The sequence below is a fragment of the Vombatus ursinus genome, unplaced genomic scaffold (assembly GCF_900497805.2).
Source record: "Vombatus ursinus unplaced genomic scaffold, bare-nosed wombat genome assembly UNPS02009062.1, whole genome shotgun sequence".
Lineage (NCBI taxonomy): Eukaryota > Metazoa > Chordata > Mammalia > Diprotodontia > Vombatidae > Vombatus > Vombatus ursinus.
Genome location: NW_020948840.1, coordinates 13,383,289 through 13,397,450, shown reverse-complemented (window position 1 = coordinate 13,397,450; position 14,162 = coordinate 13,383,289). Strand labels below are relative to the sequence as shown.

General features: G+C 38.3%; 1 pseudogene; it reads right to left on the bottom strand.

Moving 5' to 3' along the window:
• Positions 1–1,569: 1,569 nt before the first annotated feature.
• LOC114034634 lies at positions 1,570–3,364 on the bottom strand (annotated as a pseudogene).
• Positions 3,365–14,162: the final 10,798 nt, after the last annotated feature.

Genomic DNA, 14,162 nt, shown 5'->3' with positions numbered 1-14,162 from the left:
TATTGAAAATATCAAAATTAGAGGAACTTCCAGTGCCAAGATGGTGAAGTGAGGAAGGAACCCTTTGAAACACTCCCAAATTCTCCTCCAAACAACTAGAAAACTGCCTCAGAATTGATCTAGAGGGTCAGCTTCCAGGAGCCAAGATGGCGGAATAAAAAGTAAGTTGCTCTCACCTTCCCTCATTGACCTCTGAAAGCCCAGAAAATATCAACTCAGGAAAAACTGTGAGCCAGGAAAAAGACGCAACAGCAGTCTTGTAGCTCAGGAAGCTTGGTGGATTAACAGGAAAGGCCCCTCTCGCTCTCGGGGAGGGGGAGCAGTACAGGACTGGAAGTGTCCCAGCAAGCCCCACCTCAGCGTACCAGGGGGAGATCCTGAGATCCAGGCTGGTGGAGCAGGCAAGTGCCAACACCAGGACCCTTCAAGAGTCTTGATGCAGACAAGGGAACCAGCAGACACCAGCTCAGAAAACCATCACAGGCAATAGCATTCTCCAGCAGCGAAATCATCAAGTGCTCCAACACAACTCTGGGAAGCACAACTCCAGAAGGCAAAGCTCCAGGCTCACAGACATCCACCAGCAGCAAAACATCTCTCTACAAGGCCCAGGCAACCAGGAGCTAAACATTCAAGTGCAAGGCCTAGGTGAGCAGGAAAAGAAGCTTGGGTAAGAGCCTCCTTTGCTCCAGCAGGAGAACTCAACATTTTTTTTTTTTTTAAAGTCAAGAAATAGGCAAACACCATGAACAAAAAGCAGAAACAGATAATGACCATAGATTCTTATTTTGGGGAAAGGGAAGATCAAGGAACAAATTCAGAAGAGGACAACATCATCAATACACCCACATCCGAAACCTCAAAGGGGAAGATGAACTGGTCTCAATCCCAAAAAGCCTTCTTGGAAGAGCTCAACAAGTATTCAAATAAAAGAGGTAGAAGAAAAATTGGGAAAAGAAATGAGAGGTATGCAAGAGAGAGTCAACAGCTTGGAAAGGGAAGGACAAAAATTAACTGTAGAAAACAAGTCCTTAAAAAGTAGAATTAGCCAAATGGACAAGGAGGTACAAAATCTGATAGAAGAATTGACCAAGAAGCAGAGAAATGTCTTTTTTTCTTTGGTAATTGGGGTTAAGTGACTTGCCCAGAGTCAAACAGCTAGCAAGTGTCAAGTGTTTGGTCTGAGGCACATTTGAACTCAGGTCCTCGTGACTTCAGGGCCAGTGCTGTATCCACTGTGCCACCTAGCTGCCCCAGGGAAATGTCGTACCAACACAACAAGAAAGGTCTGTCTCACTGGGGTGAGAGGGGAGCTTGGTCCAAGAGCAGCAGCACCTGGCCTCACAGCAGGGGTCCTGCAGAAAGGCTCCAAGCCTGGAGCAATGCACCAAGGAGGCCCTGCCCTCCTGCAAACCAGCAGCCCCAAGGCAAGTAAGCAGTCTGTGTAGCACAGCAAGGCCCCACCCCCAGCAACCTCACCCTCAACACAAGCCATCAGCCCCCATTGCTGACCATTAGTGAAGCCCTGTCCTGGGCTGGCAAATAGTGAGACCTCATCCCTGGGGCCTGTTAGCGGAGAGGCTCTGTTTCCATAGCAACCCAGCAGCAGGGCCCTACCCCTGGGCAGACCAGAAACAAGATCCCTTCTCCAGGGCCAGCCACCAGAAAGACTCTGTTACAATAGCAATCCACCCCATTCCTGGGGCAGGCCAGCTGCTAAAACCCACAGGGGAGGCCAAAACAGAGACTACAAACTTCCTCCCTACCCAGTACAATCCAGAAAGGTAACCTACCCTCCAGTGAAAGCAAGCAGTGGAGACCTGAAGCTCAATGAAAGCCAGCAGTAAGGCCCTGAGCCCCAGCACAAAAAACTTGGGACAGTGCAGGACCAGAGCCAAACTCTCACATGAAAACACTAAGTCACAAAAAAGGCAGGAAAATAAGCAAAAACCAACAACAACAACAAAAAAAAGGAACTTGATGATAGAAAGTTACTATGATGACAGGAAGGATCAAGGCATAAACTTAGAAGAGGATAATAGTGTCAAAATGGTCACATGTGAAGCCTCAAAGAAAAATGTAATTTGGTCTAAGGCCCAAAAAAAATTCCTGAAAGAGCTAAAAAAGGATTTTTTTTGAACGCAAGAACTGCTTTATTTTAATAATCTTATGACACAAATACTGTAGCTTTGTTTACAACCATTCTGTACATTTGGAATAGTGGCATTCACTTCTGCTAAAGTTGTGTGTATATGTATATAAGATAATAATCTGATCTGTTAGGACCTGTGTTTATGTCAAAGGGTAAATTAAATTTTCTCCTTGTCTTCTTATCATGGAAAAGATGGAACTTGTTTTTAGCTGGGCATCAGGCTGCTTGAGATGGCCATCTCCATTTTAATAGCTGAGTGAGGGTTGTAGTATTCAATCAAAAAGTCCTCAACCTTGAAATCATCAATGGTTTTAACTTCTCAAAGAATTTTGAGCTTAGGGAAAGGTCTTGGTTCTCGCTGAAGCTGAATTTTTAGTGGCTCAATATGATTCAAGTATATATGAGCATCTCCCAGAATGTGTACAAAATCACCTGGCTTCAGGCCTGTGACAATCATGTAGGTTAGCAGGGAGTAACTGGCGATGTTGAACAGCACCCCAAGGCCCATATCTCCAGATCGCTGGTATAGCCTACAAGAAAGCTCACCATTCAATACATAGAACTGACAGAGAGCATGGCATGGAGGCAATGCCATCAGAGGAAGATCTTTAAGATTCCAAGCACACATAATGATCCTTCTGTCATCAGGATTACTTTTGATTGTGTCAATGACTTTTTGTATTTGATCCACTCCTTGTCCGGAATAATCTGTGTTCATCTCTTTGTATTCTGCCCCAAAATGTCTCCACTGGAAGCCATACACAGAGCCAAATCTCCTTCCTCTCTGGTAGTGAACCCCTGCTTGTCCAAAAAGTCCTGAGATTCATTGGCATCCCAGATTTTTACTCCTTTGGCAGAGAGCTCCTTAGCATTTGTGGAACCCTTAATAAACCACAGCAGTTCCATCAGCACACCATTCCAGAACACACGCTTGGTTGTCAGCAAAGGAAACTCATCTCGGAGTTTGTAGTGGGCTTGCAAGCTGAACACAGACACGGTGCTGGTGCCCGTACGGTCCTCCTTGCAGCCGTGCTGCAGGATGTGCTTGATCCACTCCAGATACTGCTTCTCCCCATGCAGTCCTGATGGTGGGCTGGGGCTGGGGCTAGGATCGGAGTCCAGGCTGGTGGGGGTGGCTGCAGCAGCATCCTGAGGCTCGGCTCTCAGCTCCAGGGCCAGCTGGCTCTGCAGCTCAGAGCCTGTGGCAGGCATGGCTGTAGCTCAGGGAAAGAAATGAGTGGGAGGGAAGCCTAAAAAGGATTTTACAAAGCAAATTAGAAATCCGGCCTCAGATACTTGACACTAGTTACATGACCCTAGGTAAGTCACTTAACCCTGATTGCTTCACCAAAAAGCAAAAAAACAAACAAACAAAAAAAACCCTCAGCAAATTAGAGAAGTAGAAGAAAAACTGGGAAAAGAAATGAGAGTAATACAAGAAAATCACGAAAAAAGAGTCAATAATATGGGAAAAGATATAACATCCTGAGAAACAGAATTGGCCAAATGGAAAAGGAAGTACAAAAGCTCACTGAAAGGGGCAGCTAGGTGGCACAGTGGATAGAACATTGGCCCTGAAGTCAGGAGGCCCTGAGTTCAAATCCCACTTCAGACCAAACACTTGACATAAATTACTAGCTGTGTGACCCTGGGCAAGTCACTTAACCCCAATTGCCTTAAGAAAAAAAAAAAAGCTCACTGAAGAAAATAATGTCTCCACTCATAATGGAAAATGCTATCCATATCCAGAGAAAGAACTATGGAGTCTGCTGAATGCAGATTGAAGCATACAACTTTCTCTTTTCTGTTTTTTTTTTCTTTCTCATGGAGTTTCCCTTTTGTTCTGATTCTTCTTTCACAAGACTAATATAGAAATATGTTTGATGTGATTGTATATGTATAGCCTTTTTCAGATTGCATGCCATCTTAGGGAGTGGGGGGAGATTTAGAACTCAAAATCCTATAAAAGTGAATGTTGAAAACTAAAAATAAATTCAAAAAAGAAAAAAAAAGAAAAGAATGATGGAATAAAAAATAATTCCTTAAAAATGAGAATTGAGCAAGTGGAAGCTAATGACTCTAAGAAACATCAAAATACAATAAAGCAAAGTAAAAAAAAAGTTTTAAAAAATAGAAGCAAATGTGGAATTTTTCATTGGAAAAACAACTGACCTAAAAGATAGATCCAGGAGGGATAATATAAAAATTATTGAACTACCTGAAAGCCATGATAAAAAAAAAAAAAGAAAAAAAAAAGCCTGGAGAACATCTTTCAAGAAATTATCAAAGAAAACTGCCCTGATATATTAGAAGGAGAGAGCAAAATAGAAATTTAAAGAATCCACCAATCACCACCTGAAAGAGATGCAAAATGAAAACTCCCAGGAACATCATAGCCAAATTCCAGAGTTCACAGATCAAGGAGAAAGTACTACAAGTAGTCCAAAAACAAAAACAAAAACGAAAAACAAAAAACCAATTCAAATATCATGGAACACAGTCAGAATTACACAGGATTTGGCAGCTTCCAAATTAAAGAACCAGAGAGCTTAGAATATGATATGCTAGAAAGCAAAGAAGTTAGGATTACAACCAAGAATCACCTACCTAGCAAAACTGAATATAATCTTTCAGGGGGAAAATGGACATTTAACAAAATAGTGTGCTTTCAAGCATTCCTAATTAAAACAACAGAGCTGAATAAAAATTTGCCTCCAAATACAAAACTCAAAGAAGACATGAAAAGGCAAAAAAGAAACAAGAAAGAGAAAATATAAGAAATTCAATAAGGTTAAACTGTTTATGTTTCTATGTGGCAAGATAATATTCGTAACTCTTAAGAACTTTATTACTATAAGAGCAATTAGAAGGAATATATATAAACAAAGGGTATGAATATAAGGTGACTCTGATGGAAATAATTCCCCCCTCCCCCCCAAAAAATAAAGGAGTAAAAAAGAAAATTGCACTGGAAGAAGGAAGAAGGAGAGATTGATTGGGGTAAATTATCCCACATAAAAGAGGCATGAAAGATATTATAATGGAGGGTGGGGGGGTGGCAGGCAAACCTTAAACTTTACTCTCATCAAAAATGGCTCCAAGAGGGAGTAATATACACACTCATTAAATACAGAAATCTATCTTACCCTAAAAGGAAGTAAAAAGGGATGGGGATCATAGAAGGGGGAGGAGGGGACTAATAAAAGGGAGGGTAATTGGGGAAGAATGTGATCAAAAGTAAAACAATTTTGATGTGGGAAAGGGTGGGTGGCAAGGGAGGCTAGCAAGGGAAAAATAACATGGAGGGAAATACACAATAGTTATCATAACTGTAAATGTGAATGGGATGAACTCACCCATAAAATGGAAGTGGATAGTAGAATGGATTCAAAACCAGAATCCTACAATATATTATTTACAAGAAACACATTTGAAGCAGAGAGATACACACAGGGTAAAGGTACAGGGCTGGTGCAGAATCTATTATGCTTCAGCTGAAGCAAAGAAAGTAGGGGTAGCAATCATGATCTCAGACAAAGCAAAAGCCAAAATAGATCTAATTAAAAGAAATAAGAAAGGAAGCTATATCTTGCTAAGAGGTACCATAGACAATGAAGTCATATCAATACTATATCAATATACTAATCAAATATCAATCTGGCCTCAGACACTTGACACTTACTAGCTGTGTGACCCTGGGCAAGTCACTTCACCCCATTGCCCAGAAAAAAAAAGTGGGTCAAAGAACTAATCATAGAAACAATCAATAATTTCATTAAAGAAAATGACAACAATGAGACAACATACCAAAATTTATGGAATGTAGCCAAAGCAGTACTTAGGGGAAAATTTATATCTATAATTGCTTACATCAATAAAATAGAGAAAAAGCAGATCAATGAATTGGGCATGCAACTAAAAAAAAAGAAAACAACAAATTAAAAATCCCTAATTAAACACCAAATTGGAAATCCTGAAAATCAAAGGAGAGATTAATAAAATTGAAAGTAAGAAAACCAGTGGACTGATAAATAAAACCAGAAGCTAGTTTTATGAAAAAAAACAATAAAATAGATAAACCAATGGTTAATTTGATTTAAAAAAAGGAAAGAACAGAACCAAACTGCTAGTATCAAAAATGAAAGGGGTGAATTCACCACCAATGAAGAGGAAATTAAAACAATTGTTAGGAGCTATTTTGCCTAATTATATGCCAATAAATTTGACAATTTAAATGAAATGGATGGATCTACAAGAATATAAATTACCCAGATTAACAGGAGAAGAAATAAAATACTTAACCCAATCTTAGAAAAAGAAATTGAACAAGCCATCAATGAATTTTCTAAAAAAAAAAAAAATTCCCAGGACCAGATGGATTCACAAGCAAATTCTACCAAACATCTAAAGAACAATTAACCTCAATATTATATAAACTATTTGGAAAAATAAACAAAGGAGGAGTCCTACCAAATTCCTTTTGTGACACAGATATAGTACTCATACTGAAATCAGGAAGAGCCAAAACAGAGAAAGAAAAATATAGACTAATTTCCCTAGTAAATATTGATGCAAAATTTAAAATAAATACTAGCAAAGACATTATAGCAATATATCACAAGCATCACACAATACGACCAGCTGGGATTTATACCAGGAATATAGGGCTGATTCAATATTAGGAAAACTATCAGCATAATTGACCATATCAATAACAAAAGCAACAGAAATCATATGATTATCTCAACAGATGCAGAAAAAAATCTTTTGATAAAATACAGCATCCATTCTTATTAAAAAAAACACTAGAAAGCATAGGAATAAATGAAATGATAAGTAATATTTATCTAAAACCATCAGCAAGCATCTGTAATAGGAATAAACTAGGAGCCTTCCCAATATAATCCGGTGTGAAGCAAGTATGCCCATTATCATCTCTATTATTTAACATTGTACTATAAATGTTAGTTATAACAAATAAGAGAAGAAAAAGAAATTAAAGGAATTAGAATAGGTAATGAGGAAACAAAACCATCATTCTTTGTAGATGATATGATCTTATACTTAGAAAAGGCTAGAGAATCCACTAAAAACTACTTGAAATTATTAACAATTTTAGCAAAGTTGCAGGATACAAAATAAACTCACATAAATCATCAGCATCTCTATAAATTACCAACAAAGTCCAGCAGCAAGAGATGAAAAAGAAATTCCATTTAAAATAGCTGTAGATCATATAAAATACTTGGGAATCTACCTGCCAAGACAAATCCAGGAACTATATGAACACAACTATAAAACACATTTCACACAAAAAAAGTCAGATCTAAAAGAGCGCTTCATAGACTGTGGGTCGCAATCCCATATGGAGTCGGGAAAAATTTGGCAATAGTAAAAGGTTTCTGAACATGCAACAACCAAAAATTAATTAAAAATCAAACACTTAATGAATTCCAGGTGTTTCTGGCAGCACTTGCCTGTATTGCATCACACAATTTCACTGCAGCCTTGGTTCTGAACACAAAACACTTTGCACTATGCATGTCCTCAAGCCACACAATGCCAAGGAACCCTGCCAAAATGGAAAAGGGGTCCTGAGTGGAAAAAGTTTAAGAAGCCCTGATCTAAACAACTGGAAAAACATCAATTGCTTATGGGTAGGCAAAGCCCATATAATAAAAGTGACAATTCTACCTAAATTAATCTATTTATTCAGGGCCGTACCAATCAAACTATCAAAAATTATTTTATAGAGCTAGAAAAAAAATCTGGAAGAACAAAAGCTCAAGGACAGCAAGGCAATCAGCTAAAAATGCAAAATAAGGTCTCAAACTGCATTATAATTATCAAAACAATCTGGTACTGGCTAAGAAATAGAAAGCTGGATCAGTGGAATAGACTATATACAAATTACATTATAGTAAATGACCATAGTAATCTAATATATGACAAATCCAAAGACCCAAGCTTTTGGAACAAAAACTCATTATCTGACAAAACTTGCTGGGAAAACTAGAAAACAGTATAGCAGAAACTAGGTATCGACCAACATCTCATACCGTGTACCAAGATATCAAAATAGGTACATGATTTATACATAAAGGGTGATGCTATAAGCAAATTAAGAGAGCATGGAATAGTTTATCTATCATATTTATGGGTAAATGAAAAATTTAGGATGAAAGAAGATATAGAGAGCATTACAAAATGTAAAATAGATAATTTTGTTTATACAAAATTTAGAAGTTTTTGCACAAACAAAACCAATACAACCAAAATTGTAAGAAAAGAGAAAACTGGGGGGAAATTTTTGTAACAAGTATCTCTGATAAAGGCCTCATTTCTCAAATATATAGAGAACTGAGTCGAATTTATAAAAAAATACTAGTCATTTCCCCAAAAGGATATGAACAGGCATTTTCAGACAAAGAAATCAAAGCTATCTATGCTCATATGAAAAAATGCTCTAAATCACTATTGATTAGAGAAATGCAAATGAAAACAATTCTGAGGTACCATCTCACACCTATCAGATTGGCTAATATGACAAAAAAGGAAAATGTTGGATGTTGGAGGGGATGTGGGAAGTTGGATGAGGGAAAAAAAAAACAAACTAATGTACTGTTAGTGGAGTTGTGAACTGATCCAACCATTCCGGAGAGCACTTTGGAACTATGCTCAAAGGGTTGTAAAACTGTACATACCCTTTGATCCAGAAATAGCACCATTAGGTCGATATCCCAAAAATATTATTAGAAAAGGACCTGCTTGTACAAAAATATAGCAACTCTTTTTGTGGTGTCTAAGAATCGAAAATCAAAGGGATGTCCATCAATTGGGGAATGGCTAAGCAAGCTGTGATATATGATTGTAATGGAATGTTATTGTGCTATAAGAAATGACAAGCAGGATGAGTTCAGAAAAACCTGGAAAGACTTATGTGAACTGATGCATAGTGAAGTAAACAGAACCAGCAAGACATTGTACAGAGTAACAGCAATATTGTATGATGAAGAACTGAGAATGATTTAGCTATTCTCAGCAATATATCGAGCCAAGACAATCCCAAAGGACTAATGATGAAGCACAATATCTGCCTCCAGAGAAAGAATGGATGTTGTTTGAATACAGACTGAAACATGCTATTTTTCACTTTTTTTCTTTTGCTTTTTTCTTTTATTTGAGTCTTCTTGTACAAAATGGATTGTGCATGTATAACCTATATCAGATAATTTACCATCTCAGGGAGGAGAGAGGCAAGGAAGGAGAGAGGGATAGAATTTCGTACTCAAAACTGAATAAAAACGTTTTTAAAAAACATAATAGCAAAAAGAATAAAAAATATTTTTAAAATTAAAAAAAGAAAAGAAAAATTGATACTAATCAGTTTTTCTAATAGTATTTCCATCTGTTGCTCATTGGATAATAATCTTACATTTTATAGCACCATCTACTGAGCTAAGGGGTGATTTCTAGCCCCTTTTGCCCCTTTTCCCAGCACTCTGCAGGCATAAAGAAAAATATTTTAGGTTTTTCTGTTTCATGTGTTGCTATAGTCAGCAGTTGGTCATTGGAAAGCAGATATAACCTGTTGCAAGATATTACTCAAAATCTTTCCAATATAGTAAAAATCTGTCAGAGCTCTTGCTCCCTGGGCATAGCCTTTGAGAACACAGGGTTACCTCCCCAAATGAGACGAAGGGTAAGCCTTTGTGGAAGGACTCTGTCCCAGTCTGGTGCCAAAAATGGTTTCTTAGTTTAAAAAGAAGATCCACAAATACGAAATCTTGTTAACTTTTACTACTTTTAACATCTTCTAGACTCGAAATATTTTAAAATTTGAATATTACAAGGCAGCTGGTTAATTTTTGAGGACTAATCACGAATCTCACTCATTAATAAGCCAAAAATGTATTGGAAACCCCCCCCTCGCCCAATGCAAACTCCTTGGGAGCAGGAACTATCAAGTTTTCCATTTATATCACTGGTGTTTAGGATAGTACTTTGCAAATAATACACACTTAATGTTTTTTTCATTCATTCATTCTTAAACTATATCTTAATGAAAAACCTGAAACCACAGCATAGTCAATGTCAATGTTTTTGACTAGACTTAGAGCACATTTAAAGTATGAAAGGTGGTACCATCTTCAAATTATTTTTTGCCTTGTCTGTGGCATCCATCGTGCTTTTACAGTAACATAAAAAAAATGGGTTTTTTTTTCAATGGATCCTTATTTTACTCCAAAATAAGCATGATTTTATGTTTACATCTTCTTTATATAGTCTTTGGAAAAAAGCAAGATCCAGAAATAAAGACAAGAGGGAATTTGAATCTGTCTCCTTCCACTAAAACTAGAATTAGTAATAACTGACTGTAGTCTTAGACTGATGCCTTCTTTGAATATTATTGTATTATTCCTTGGCAATATTCAAAATCACTGAAATTATGCCTGCCCTAAACTGCTGGGTGTTTTAAGGCTTAGTCCATTTGCAGATCTGGAGAGGTTTTTTAGCTATAATGCAACACTATCCTCCCCTGGCCAAAGAATAACTTTGTTTATTCAGCCTGGTCTCTAATTCAAGTTTATTGGCGTGGATGATAAAAAACCAAGATTCCCTACCTTTAAGGAGCTTATAATATAGAGATGGTGGCAGGAAGCAGAATTAATGAATACAGCATGTTCAGAAGTAAATACAAAGTAACTTTTCCAGATAGAACAGCTTATCTATTTACTCAGTAATTTCAAAAAGAAGAGAATACTGGTGGTAAAGGGGTTAGAGAGAGGAGGCAGACAGGGCACAATCAAGAAAGGCGGCATGTGCTTTGAAGGAAGCTAGGGATTCTATGAAACAGACTTTTTTTTAAAAGGCAGTGAATTCCTGACATATGGGACCATTTGTGCCAAGACACAGGGGCTGGAGATGGCAATGTCTCATCTTCCCAACAGCTAGCAAGCTGGTGTGCCTAGAATGGAAAATGTATAAAGGGTAGGAAGGTGAAATAAGACTGGAAGGGTAGTTGGAAGCAGCTGTGGAGGGTTTTAAGCACCAGGCTAAGGATCCTGGAGGCAATAACAAACCATTGAAGATTTTTAAGTAGGAGTGATATGGTGCTTTAGGAATAATGATTTTGTAACTGTTTGGAGGATGGATTACAGAAGGGGAATTCCTGGAAGCAGGAAGAAAATTTAGGATGCCATTGCAGTAGTAAATGAGAGGTGATACGGCCCTAAATGGGGTTAGAGTCTGTGTGGATGGCCAAAGTGGGAAAAAAAATAGAAGATGCTGTGAAGGGAAAATCAGAAAGATTTGGCAACTGGATGAGAGGAAGGTGAAGAGCTAGGGAGCTACAATGTTGCAAAACTACATGACTGAAAGGATTGCAGTACCCTCGAAAGAAATAAGGAAATTTGAAGAAGGGATGTGTTTAGTAATTAACCTGAGTTCTGTTTGGACATGCTTAGTTTGTGAAGCCTATGTGATAACTGGGTGGAGGTATTCTAGAAGGCTGCTGGAGTATAAGAAATGAGGGCTACAAATATATACAGATTGGAACTATATCTTCAATAGAACTCTCAAGAAGCTCACATTCTAACAGGTAGAACAAAACGTATCAGAGGGTCTTGCTGCAAGGCTGATGGAAAGGCCCAGTGGTCCACAGGGTACAACGATATGGCAAAAAGCAAGGTCTGGTGGTCCTGGTTTTAAAAACAAGTAAATAAACAAATGAACTTTTAATTATTGTAAAGCCTGATAAAGCTGTATTTATTCATTCAACAAATACTTCTTAAAACATCTCCAGTTTTCGAGGAATTGGCAGAGACACAAAAAATTAAGGGATATTCCCTGACCTCAAGGAGTTTTGACAAAACAGGCACAAAGACAGCTATGCACATTAAGTATCTACTTTATACAGACAATGTGCCAGGTGTTGGGATTACTTAGGCAACAATGAAATTAGTCCCCACCTAGGAAGTACTAACATTCTCTCTTACATATACAAATATAAATGAAAAATATATATAAGTAATTTGGCAAGGTGGGGGGAGTAATGTGTAGCAGTGGGAGAAACTCCAATTAAGGATGGGGCACAGGATAGACATCTCATTTCCTGCCCCAATGCACTCATTTTAGATTTTTTTTTTTAACTTTTCCACTATGCCTTGCCTACTAGGTACCTTCCTCATCTCCATGCCTACCCCCTTGTTCCTTCCTTTGTGTGTTTTCTTCCCCTATTAGATTGTAAACTGCTTGAGAGCAGAAACTCTTTTTTTTTTGTATTTGTATCTCTAGCACTTAGCATAATGCTTGCCTCATAGTAGGTGTTTAGTAAATGTTTATTGATTATCAGAAAAGGCCTGAGTAGGAGGGGTCACTTGAACTGAGCCCTAAGTAGAGCTAAGGATTCCAAGAGGAAGCAGTCCCTACCCTCTATAAGCGTATACTATAAAGGAAGAAACAACATACAAAAAGAGGCAGGAAAGCCAGGATTTGGGGATGGTAAGGAATACCAGGGAATACCTAGCATGGGGAGCATCTTCCTCCATGGAATTGAAACCAAGCAACGTAGCCAATGCAAAGGCTTGAGCCAGGATTGTGGTTGTGAGTGAAGAACATATATACAAGAGATCATGTGAAAGTAAAAACAAGATTTGGCAGTGAACTGAGATGAATGAGTCAAAGTGCAGCTGTTACTAGAAAAAGTGGTCAGGGAAGTTATGTCCTTGGTAGGGAGCTAGGGTGTTGTTTGAGGTAAAACAACACCCTAGGGCAGCTAGGTGGCACAGTGGAGAGAGTGCCAGGCCTGGAGTCAGAAAGATTCATAGTCCTGAATTCAAATCTGGCCCCCAACACTTACTGGCTGTGTGACCCTGGGCAAGTCACTAATTCTGTTTGCTTCATCTGTCAAATGAGCTAGAGAAGGAAATGGCAAACAACTCTAGTATCTCTGTCAAGAAAACCCCAGTGGGATCATGAAGTCTCAGACATGACTGAAAAATGACTGAACTGAAGGTGTGAGAGAGGAAAAGATTTAGGATGAAGGAAGTTTGTTGCCTATGAAACAGGCATTCCAGAGAGCATAGGGGAAGGGCAGGGTAGGGTTAGGATGAAACTTTGGGGTGGAAGGGTTGAGGGAGATGGAAATAATTGGGTGGTGGGGAATATAAAGTTCAGTTTGGATGATGATCTATAGGAATTCCAAATTACAAGGATGTGAAAGGGTATGATCAGGTGTGAAAATGTTCATCACTGAGGAGAGGGTGCCATTCTTCTACCCTCAAACGACAGGTGCAGCAAGAGATTGGAGGCCTGTACTTGAGGGGAAGGTTGTTCTTTGCATTGGGGGTTCTCCACATTCCAGTTAGGGGATTGGGCTGGCAGGAGGAAGAAGATGTCTTGTGCTGGTACAGATGGAAGTGGTTGCTTTGGGACAGATGCAAGATGCCCACCCTGGCCCCTAGTGGTCTTTCCTCAGGGGATATTTGGGAATCCTCCAAATTGAAACACACAGGAGTTGATGAAAACACCAAGATACTTTTTAGAAAGAAGAGAAAATGAATAGATATATATCTGCATATAGAAGTCCTGGCAAGAAATTTCCTCTATTCTAGTATACTAGTTGATAGGGAAAAATTACCTATCATGCCCTATAAACTGTAAGATAAGATAAGAAAACTGAGGGAGAGAAGAAAGAAAAACTAGTTATATATCAGCATTGTAACTGAGTTTTCTCTCAGATTACTTCTGAACTTAATATAAGCCTGCAAAAATTAACTCAATACTCTCATTCAGGTAAATAATACATCATGACAAATCATAATTAGAAATAAAACAAATGCAGTATAGTGTCCTCTCATTCTACTTCTACAGACTTCAGCCAAATACTGTACATGTTTTTCATGGGCTGAGTAATTATCACTACTAAAAAGTAACTCACATTACTTCCTTCAACATACTTTAAGGTCGAGGGGTGCAGCCAAAATGGCAGAATAAAAGCAATGCTCTC